Raw genomic sequence first — 11892 nt, forward strand, 5'->3', positions numbered from 1 at the left:
GTTTTGTCTTAAAGGAGTCCAGGTGCTCTGTTACATGAATCAGAAAATCTTATGAAGTGGCTACAACCAGGAGATTATCTTCAAGAGTGCAATCATAAGGCAGATGTGGTTGGGGTATCCATACACCTCTGGTCATTATTGTCTTTCCCACGGTCTAGGGTGCTATAATCCATGCACTGCAGTGCATCTGGATACAGTATGCAACAGAGCATAGCACTGAAATTCAAGAAGGTGTACTTTTAAAATAAAGAATATATAAGATGTATGAAGCATCCACTGTGGGTAAGGGAACAAGCAGACACAAATAACTACCATAGCAGAACTATCCTAGAAAGTTTCTTTCCATACAGCCCCTTCAACTAAATGTAGCTTATGTAAACACAGTGGAAAGAAAATATTAATGTATAGCACTAAAATGTTCAAACTTAAATGTCTTTAAAAAGTTCACTTTTTCATTAATACTATTTGCAATTCCATATGTTTCACAAGTTTTGCAGGTTGCATACAAATTAAAACTAACTGTTAACAGTTAACATTATACTGAATTACATATTTCATATGCATGTGTGTGTATGAACCCTGGAGTTTTTAGAAAAAGAGACAGTCTGTATCTAGCCTCTGGCTTTTGTATTTTTTATATATATATATATATATATATATATGTAAAACTCCATTTATATGTTACTGAGGGGTTTCAATTAGAGTCCTATTAAACTTTTACATTTAGATGCAATTTTCATTCATATTGTAACTCAAAGGCTTCTCAGTATTAAAGAGCACCTTAAGAATTAGCAATAAGATATGTTACAATAATTTTTGCATGATATGTTAAAGATGAACATTTCATTATATAGATAAGCCAGCAAATTTAGTATCTCCACTTGCCTCAATGACTAGGAACTCCATCCCATAGAAAGTGCAACAAATATTACTATATTTCACCTTGATACAAACCCTACTATTTTACTTTGGTTGTCCAAATACTAAAATGATTTTTAATACAGTAATTTGCCATACAAGGAAGAGAGTAGAGGAAGGTAATGAAGTGTGTTTCCCATGAAGCAACATGGCACAGAAACCACAGTCTCACTTAGGCCTGAGTTCATCCCAACTGTATGGCCTTAACTGAGTCTTCCAAGCAGGCATCACACAGACCCATGGAATTTTACTTAATTGATGAGAAGACAGAGTTCACCTCTAGAGAGCAATTTAGATGGTGTGTGGGCTTGCAAGTGTAAAACAAAGGGGTTTGTGACTGATAGGTCTGAGGAAGAGAACTGCTCCTGCATCTGCACCAGCTGCAGCTTTCCCAGGGCTGATGTTTTCCAGCTTAAGTAAGTTTCATTGTTGTAACCAAAATGGGATATGCTGAAGGAATGAGTTATCATTGCTGGCATTAAATCAGAGAAGACAGGATGCAATCCTGAAGGCAGTGGGAGATAGTAGCAAGCATTTCTTGGTCGTTCCCCAATCTATACTGGAACCTGGGGTTGTTCCTGCCCAGATGAAAGACTCTGCACTTTCCCTTGTTATATTTCATCAAGTTATTCCCTGCTCAACTCTCCAGCCTGTCCAGATCTCACTGGATGGCATCACAGCCTTCTGGCATGTCAGCCACTCCTCCCAGCTTAGTCTCATCAGCAAACTTGCTGATAGTACACTAAGTTCCCTCATCTAAACCATTAATGCATATATTAAATAATACTGGTCCCGGTACCGACCCTTGAAGCACTCCACTAGATACAGGCCTCCAACTAGACTCCGCCCCATAGACTACAACTCTCTGGCTTCTCTCCTTCAGCCAGTTCACAGTCCACCTCACTACCCAATCATCCAAACCACACTTCCTCAGTTTAGCTGCGAGGATGCTGTGGGAGACTGTGTCAAATGCTTTGCTGAAGTCAAGGTAGACCACATCCACCGCTCTGCCATCATCCATCCACCGTGTTATTTCCTCATAAAAGCCTATGAGATTGGTCAAGCATGACTTCCCCTTGGTGAAGCCATGTTGACTGCCCCTCATAACCCTCTTATCCCTGACATGCCTTAAGATGGCACCAAGGACAAGGTGTTCCATCACCTTCCCAGGGATGGAGGTGAGGCTGACTGGTCTATAGTTACCCAGGTCCTCCTTCTTGCCCCTTTTGAAGACTGGAGTGACTGAAGTATCTTCTGTCACCAGGGCCCCCATCCCGTTCAACAGTGGGCCTACATTGCCTCTGGTGTTAGTTTTATCTGCCATGTATTTGAAAAAGCTCTTTCTGCTGTCCTTGACCCCTCTTGCCAGCTTTAATTCCAAGGAGGCCTTAGTCATCCTAGCTGCCTTCCTACATCCTCTAGCAGCAGCCTTATATTCCTCCCAAGTGGCCAGCCCCTCCTTCCATGACCTGTAAACTCTCCTCTTCCACTTGAGCATACCCAGCCATTCCCTATTTAGCCACGCAGGTCTCCTGGCCCTCTTCCTTGACTTCCTACCTGTCGGGATGCTCTGATCTTGAGCTCGGAAAAAGCAGTCCTTGAACACCAGCCAACTATCTTGGGCCCCTTTACCTTCAAGTTCCCAAGAGTTTACTGAGTTAGAGATGTTTATATCTATATATTTTTGGATTTAATAAAATAATTTACCAGAACTGTGGACTTGCACCTTTGTCATGTTGAAATTTCCATATTTCCCTAAACTTATTTTCAACTTCAACTGAAGTCCTAATGCTAGGATGAATTACAACCTTCATTTCAGAGCTAGAGATATCCACAGAATATGTTAATTATATACAACATTTCTATTATTTGATGCCCTACTACTAATAGAAATGTTCATATTCAGCCTCCTTTCAGCTGCCTATGGAGGCAGGCACAAAGACCACCTAGCCTTCAGCTGCTGCTCCAGAACAACACAGGTCTCCTGTAGGGCCTGTGTGCTGTCCACCAGTGACACCTTGTCCTACCTTAGGACATCTCAAGTGGCACCAAGAGCCTTTGTTTAGGCAACTGAACTGGGTCTTTTCTGGTACAGTCATAGTCTGGCAGGGAGAGAAAAAATAAAGAAAGAAATGTTTGTCATTTTAGGAATCTTTTTAAATGATCTTAAAATATCTCCCAGAATTAGTCTTTTTTTTCACTGAGGTAACTTTCTACAGTCACGTGTCCTCCTCCTGTAGGGCCAAGCAGGCTTTGAGAGCCACAGCCTTGGTAAGGACTGATTTTCTAAACTACATAACAACATGAAGAAAATGTCTCCATTTTTTTTTTTTTTTTAGTGGAGTAAAAATAACCTCATTTACAAGGCACTGAGGACTAGAATAGTCTTTGTGTAACATTTATTAGATACTGTCTTAAACTTACCAACGTATGACTTCTTTCAAAAATGGCAAACCAGGAGATGTATGTTAAACCAAGTAATCTGCATGCAGTTTTATATAACACAGCTATTGAAGCATATTGGTATTGGGACTGACTACAATGGTTTTTACATTTAAATGAATACAAAGTCTTTAAACAAATCAATTTTTGATGTAAAGCGAGACCCCAGACATAAACTGTTTTTTTTTATATTAATGTAACTCCAGTAATGTCAATGGAGCTGCGAGAACTCCAGCATCATGCTGACCCAGTTCCCCAAGATGTCGTTCCCGGTGATTGTCTCTAGGTTCCAGATTCCTTTAAGCTACCGAACAGCATTGTTTCTAAATAATATGGGGATTTTCTTGAGGCTCTCAGTATTAATTAATTTTTGTAAATCTTAGAAAGCCCTTCAGAATCTGAAAGATTTCCAGAATACTTGGACTTTCTGCTTAGTCAGTGTCAGTTTTTTGCTTGTGTTGTATTTAACACGGTAGGTGACATGCTGGTTTACTATTTACTCTATTACAGCTCTATGCTGGAATGAAATCAGTGCATGAAAATCTGGATATTATATATATATATAATTGCCATATATATAATACAATAATCATGATAATTATATAATTTAATTTAAAATATATGTGAACTTTTCTAGTGACACTTTAGATTACTCTTGATAAACTTTTTCTGCATTTCTGGTAAAGGTACAAGTAGGTTCTTCTAAATTTACTCATATAACACGAGAGTCCAAAAAAATTATTTGGCTCTTGTGTCAGCTGCACATCTTGGTTCTAACGTTGAGGGTATTCTCAAGATACTTCAACTCTCAGCTGATGTCAGCCAACAAGCATACAGGTCAGCCAGAAAGCTGTTTAAGGATGTACACAGGAAAAACAACCATGGGGAAAAAATAAACACAAGGAACATCATGGGCCATATGCCTTCCAGTTAAAGGAAGATCCCTGTATGGGAAGAAGTCTTTAAATATACAAATAATTATAGTGTTCCTTTTGAGGCCACTTTCACTTCAACACGTGTAACAAAGAGATGTTGTGACATTGGATTAAAAAGCTTTTGTCACCAAATTAGTGGTTGCCACAACCAATTTAAACAATTGGCCCAGTTTATCCAGTGGCTTCATGGCAAGAAAGAGATCATTTTAAATGTTTTTACTTACACCAGCCTGCCTACAACTCTTACAGGTTCAGTGCTAAGAGATTTAAAGGAAATGCAAACCCAAAGAGGCTTTATTTAGTGGTTATTGTCTTGCCAAATCGGCCGTCTGTGTACAGAGCCAGTCTCTGTATCACTTGTGGCTTTTCCTTGGCTTCTGCTCAGAGAGCTTAGGAACTGTTTGTTGTTTAACAGAGCCCTCAGAGATCATTCTTAGAGAGAGTTATTTCTGTAAACCAGAGTACATAGACTAAAAAATTTTTTTACAGAATCTTGAAATAGGAGCAATTGGATGTACTCTTCCCCTGGTAAATATTCACTGGGAAACAGCAAACCGAATTTGAGGTATGCATCCCCAGATTTTTGTCGTTCAGCAATTTACCACAGTCGGGGGCATTGTTTGGTGTCTATGCGAACACTTCTCAAGTGAATCAGTGTTGTCATCACATATGAAGGTAACTTACTGCCTTGCAAAATTAAGCCAGTGACAGGGAGCAAATTTCTCTGTCAGAAATAATAGCACTGGCAACTTAACAAGAACTTGTGTTTGAGACACAGCATGGACATACATATAAATATGCATGTTTATAATTGCTAGGTATATTAGTCTGGAAGTAATGCATTAGAGGTTTGTTTGTTATTTTTGTTTAATCTATGTAAGATAAATATTTAAAGTAAATGAAAATACCACACAAAACATTTGTTTGTTTGTTTCTTTGGTGAAACAAAACAAAACATGAAACAAAACAAAACAAACAAACAAACCCAAAAATATATTGTATAAAATAGAAAATAATTTGTTTGAACTGAATATAAAAACATTTGGTGTTTTACATTTGGAAAGTAATTTTTAAACTATTGTCATTTTCAAAAAGCAAATGCTTGAAAATTAAAAACGTGAATAGTTTCCCAAATAGTAATGTGAAGTTTTCTGAATTTTCCCCTTTTTTGGCTGAATTTCTTATCCCAGAATTAACCTCAAATTAAGGAATCATTTCTATCTTTCCAATTACATCTTTATAACAAGAAACTTTTCACTGAAGAAAAAATAAATGCCAGCATTATTAATCTGCACCCACTGAAGCAATAGCAGAGCTTTTTGGCTTTCTGTCTTGTTCTCAAAGAATGAATGCAAGCAATCTATTCAGATTGCATTAGTATTTGTAGCTATAATTTCATTATTGAATTCTTACTAATACTTGGCACTTTACAGAGCTGACAGCTAGAGAAAGAGCAATATCACCATATCTACAACAGGACATATCTGCAGAGATGGGCTTGCCCAAATTACTTGGAGTCTTGAAATTAGCAGAGCTACATTACTGGTCAGTTATGTTCACCTCCTTTGGTACTACTTTGTATGTACAGACACACTCAGTGTTGAAAATAGAGTTTTTTCAAAATTCTATTCACTTGTGTCTCACTGTGAAGATGCCAGCAGAATGCCAATCTGCCAATAAGTCAAACACTGCAGTACCATTGTGGCTTCAACCCTTTAAGTTGTCAGAATAAGTTGCCTTGAAGTTATGGTAAGTTGTCATAATGAGTCCAGCGTGAGTGATGGGGGGGATACTCCAACGATCAAAATAATCAGAATTCATGTAAGGCATCAGGCAGCTGAACAAGTGAAAGTTTTTCTACTCTTGTTCTTTTTCTTTTGCAAGACCACGGGATGTGCATGGAATAAAATATGACCTAGCAGAAATACTGGTAACAGAATCAAAACTTTTAAAATTACTTAAAATTGTGAATCAAAACAGCCTTCAGTAAGTCAGGTTTGGCTGAACTCACATAGTGGAAAATACAGCGCTATTTAGGTATATATATATAATATTTTTTTCTTTTTAATTTTAGCAGAAATTACATAGAGGTAAAAATCAATATTCACAAAATCACAGAATTGTTAGGGTTGGAAGGAACCTCTGGAAATCATTCTTAAGGTTTGGGGTTTTTTTTTAGTAGCATTCAAAAACATATATTCAGTGAATGGGTGATTCATTGATCTTTAATTCAATGATATTCCACACACATCAGCCACAGCCTTCTCTTGTGACAATAAATCCAGAACATACTACAGTGTCTGACATGGCCTTTAAATGGTGTTTGATTCTCAGCTTCATTTACAAAGCTTAAAAATGATATTAACCAGCTTTATAATTCTACATTTTTTGTTGATCCATCCTATTTCATTTTCTAAAATATACTGCATGAAATATTAACTTTATTATTTTGACCCAGCCTGAATTTTTCCTGGGTCCTGGAAAATGTTCAGCTGAAGCTACCAGGATGTTACAGAGCACTATGGAAAAAGAAAACTTATTTCCCCATAAATGTCAGTAAAGGCATTTCAGAATAACAAACTAAGCATGATTTAAGTATTCTGAGGTCTTATTTGTTCATATTGTTCAAAAGATTCCTCAGTTGCTCTATTTGTGAACAACTATCATGAAAATATACTGAAACCACTGGGAAAATAGGCATAAATGCCTTCAAAGGCCATGCAACAGATGGAGTGATGCTGGATCAAAGGAATATGAACACTTTCCCTAAATTTCTCACCAGCTGAGACTCTTTTGGTCTAAAGGGAACTTATGTCTTCTGGGCAGATTACTGACTTCTTGCCCTTACTCTTTCGGAACACACTGGATGGGTCCTAGTCCATTTTATTTACTAGTGTAGACATGGCTATAAAATTTAGTATTTGATGTCAGGGTAGTGGGGAGTGGATCTGGCAGGAGCTGGGAAACCAAGAAATGTTGAGGAGTGGGAAACATGAGTGGCCAAGAACATTGCAGCTGAAAGCCCAACAGATGGTCTTCAGGAAGTAAAGAAACATGAAATTAGTGAAATTACAGCTTATGAGAGAAAAAGAAAGACGGAATTGTTACTGAGTGAGTTACTTTCTTAATCCCTTCTCTTTTTCTCCTTGTATCTTGTGGCCCCTTTGGGGAAGACAGAGAGTGCAAAAGTAGTAGAGAAACTTCTAATTTGGTCTATGGGTTATGTGGCCAACAGCCATGCCCATAGCCTGAATCACTGAGAAGCAGTTGCAACTTGAAATCTGGCCCCAAAAGCCATACTTGAGCCTCCATATCCTCATCATTGCTACCTATCGCAGAGAAACTTTAAAGAACACAGTAGACCTGTTGGTGGCAAACACTGAATAGACAAAACCCTCTGCCAATATAATCATTCCCAGTTCTCTTACTTCATGGGCCTCAGCTCCTTTCAGCACCAACACAAGCAAGCTCCTTGCGCCATCTCGAGTTCATTTTCCCGTGGGCCTCTTAGGTGGGACTCCAAGGAGAGTTAAAACCAACACCTTGTTCACATAAACCCTGAATTAGACCATACCTCTGTGGCTTCAGTGTAGCATAAATTATTTTAATGATTTGCCCTACATTTGCTTTTCCATTTTCACATAAAGAAAACAGAACATTTGCAAAGCACACTCTGTCAATATTAATATAAAATCCAGATGTCTGTTTTGCCAGCCTACTGCCTTATACTGGATGTTTGGATATTATAATTTGCTATTGATTGGTAGGTTATTTAAGGGAACAAGATGTATGTGTGTAAGAGTGCATACTGCATTACAGCTGCTGCAGCTAGTGCCCTAGGTTCAAGATATACACAAGTGAATGATTTCAGGTCTCAAGAACAAAAAAAATAACCAGCTGTTTGCACTGACATTTCACAGAACTGTGAACACATCAGAATATTCAGCAAGTGGTCATACATGAATATGCTACTGTTATTCATTCTTTAAATAGGATTTACTTTCATGTTTCAAGAAATACTGCTGCAGTGAGGTAGTGTAATCATCCCAACCACAGCTTCTTCTGCCACCTATCTCCAGGCCTTAGAGCAACTCCTATTGTTGTGCATGTTTACCATAAGATTAAATATTCATCTAGGGTGGCATATAACCTAAATGACACCATTCAAAGCAAGAGCAAATTTGCCCAAAGACTCCTGTGCTGATGTCAAGTTGTACATTTTGTGAGTACTCATTTTTTATCTAACGGTTCAGTTCGGATGACTTCTCCTTGGAGTGGCTAATGTTGATATTTCAAATGACAATTTTCCTGTTGGGTAGAAATGAAAGCTATTTACCATACAGTTTCCAAATGATTCATTCTTAGGAATGAGGAATTGCTCTCAAGAGCACTGGCTGCACAGTAGCCATGAACACCAGTGCCAGTAAGTACAATTTCTTTACTGAACTAGAGGAGCTACCTATGGCAACTTAAAATGAACTTTACATGACCGTTGTGTAGTTGTGTAAGGTGGCTGTTTCACCATGCTCTATACTTACCACAAACACATGGCCTTCACACAGAATATGCTAAGCAAATGCTGGGTACTGCAGTCAAATATTCCTCCATTCCTGTCTGGAAATTATGATGGAACAACTTGATCCTGGTCTTAGATAAAATATTTATTCAGCAGAACATCATGAAGAAAGTTATGCAAATATCTTATATCTAAAGATACATTGTTGATACTCTGCCAAATTCTGATCTTAGATATGTGTGGAAAAATTCACATTACATTAACTGAATTAGTCAAAACTGATTGGCGAAAATAACAGTAAGCTTTAGCATATTGATGTAAAATAGATCTGAACATACATATCTGAAAAGAATGAATTTACAAATACAGAGCCAAATTGAAGATTTCTCACTGATTTTTTGGGCTTTGTTTCATACCGTAAGTAATTTCAGGGTCAAATGCCATGTCCTTAACAATGACTGCATAAGGGAGAATACATCCACTGTTCTAACAAGTGGTTTTATTTTAAGGTAGTTAACAATTTTCTGACTTTGTCACATAAAAAGTTTTCCTGAAAGAATTTTGTCCATGTGCTATATATCTCCAAAGCTGTATCTGATCCAGTTAAGTCAATGATGTTACCCTGGATTTAAGTCAGTGCTAGTGAGTGCAGATTATGCACTCACATGGGCAAAGGGAGAAGAATTTTTCCCTTTTCCTTAGAAATGGAATTGAAACTTTGCTTTTAAAAAGTAACTTCCTGTAAAATTATTACAGTAACTTTCTATAAAATTAGTCTAGAATCTATCTTAAATAACTTACGAGAACAGAAAAGAAATTTTATTTCTAATAAAATATTCATATGAACTGTTTTTTTCCTGGTTTTGCAAACTTGTATTTAAATTTCTGATTAACAGCCTTTGAAAAAATCTGGTCTATGATTGAACTCGCAAGCATTTCAGTGCATATGCAACTCTGGGAAAGAGCCTGTATTAGAGAAGTTTAGAATTTACCTTGTTATTTAATCTGCTTATTGTTCAAGAAGTCAGAAAAGAAATCAAATGTTAGAAAACAATAGAAAAGAAAATAGGAATTCTAACTCCATTACAAAGAGAATACAATAGCAGGGGAAAGAGAAGGAGGAAGTCAAGAAGAAAAGGGCAAGAATAGTTTCTATACAACAAACTAAGCAAGAAATAAGGAAGGAACATATAGTCCATTAAAATAATGAGTGGTTTAAGGCAGAGAATGATTGTTGACTATCTTTCACTTTCCAGCATAAGATGATGTGAAAATAAGAATGCCTTTTGTCTGGAACTCTGGAAATACTAAAAGTTCAAAAGGGTTTAAAATACATGATTGGAAAAAAAAAAAAATAGTGGGAGAAAATCTATAGTCATAAAATAAAAAACATCATCTCTGAATGTTCCTGACCAATATTTGTGGAAATCTTTCCTATATTCTGGGCCTGCTTTTATCCTTTTTCTTAGACTTCAACTGCTATATAGGGATTCTTCTATTGAAAATTGAACTACAGAGTGGAGTTTGGTTTTACCTGGTACAAGCTTTCCTGTGTTTTCATTCAGAAACTGCCACCCAATTGAAGTCATAGCCTGTAAGTATCAATTGTCCAGAGGAAGAAGCAGGGCCTCAGTCTTCACAAGAAATGACATAAACTTCTTCACCACCACTGCAGTATAAGTTTGCTTTAAAAAGTTCAAAGAACAAAGGAAAGACAAGAATAAAATAACACAGAAGACTTGATAAGACAGACTTAGAAATCTTTATTTAAAATATGGTATTTTAAAAGATAAAAGTTTATCCTGTTACTGCTCATTTTTCGATCTCTGCAACAAGATTAAACAGCATATATGGGATTATTGCGTGTTTGATTTTACTCATAATTCAACAAGCAATAATGCTATGTCCCAAGTTTGCAACACTTGCTGATCTCAGGAAAGATTATTTACTGTAAAGACTATCTGTGCAACGTTTTGGTCAATGTGGCTGGATATCCCTTTCTGTGCTGAGGGAACATGAACCACAAGCAAGGTACCACCTATAGATACTGCAAATGACTTTTAACTGGAAGTCTTTGATTCTGCCCTCAGTGCACCAAAGAGGATAGCTGCCATCACTTGAGTGGAAATTCATGTGGAATTTTATCTGTTGTGGGCTTCCACCTTTTAGTTTCTTTTTCCCAGAAAAGGCCATAAGTCTCTGTCTCTTGCTGGGGTGATCTCCAGAGGCCTGGAGGTTATTTCAGCTCTGGTGGCAATGCATGAGATAGTGCTGTACCTCATCTTGGGACAATCTTTGTGAGTGTTGCATCTGCTTGAAACACAACGGCTACCAACCTGTCAGGGTTGGCCCTTTTTTAATATTTGATTACCTACACACCTCAGCAAATACCTTTGGGAAGTACTAGTTGAGATATATTTACAAAACAGCAGTTATGCAATTTTCCAGCTATAGTGATTCAAAGTTCCACACAAGAGAGTACAGCATGATTTTGAGACACTGAAGAACTAATTCATTTATATTTTCTTAAAATATTATTCCTTAAGATTTCCAAGTATAGTTGAATCAAGCTTTAATATTCAGCCTAAAAATACTAGTGCCAACGTGATATGTAGTAGGCTAAATTGTTTGCTCAATTCTGAGGAAAAAACAGTGGTTACTGAGCTTCTCTCTCATGCCTTCACTGGTTATAAACTCAGTATAAATTCAGCCTTTTGACTCCTATTAGCAGTTTAAGATTTCTTGGAAACAGATAACATATATAATAATTCAACATGTTTGTCTCATCCATCTGTTCTCTGTTGGCAGGTTGTGAATTATTAGGACACAAGCTGTCTCATCTTTATCTTTGTACACGCAGAAAAGCACCAGGTGGGAAGAGTTTCCTGCTCTAACTGGTATTTAGGTCCTTCCTTTTTGTGAAACCTATGCAACCATAATAATAATACTTGAATGGCTTTTTTGTCTTTTCTAGACATATTTATTTCTGTCTTCACTGAGGTTCATGTCATCAGAGAAGCATCATAGCAAAAAGACATCAAGCACTTCTGTAGACTAGGGAAATGTCAGACGTTAAGTGTC

This window comes from Neopsephotus bourkii, unplaced genomic scaffold, assembly GCF_033783945.1.
Source record: "Neopsephotus bourkii isolate Nb327-2 ecotype Australia unplaced genomic scaffold, CSIRO-AGI_Nbou_v1 NB_1630, whole genome shotgun sequence".
Lineage (NCBI taxonomy): Eukaryota > Metazoa > Chordata > Aves > Psittaciformes > Psittacidae > Neopsephotus > Neopsephotus bourkii.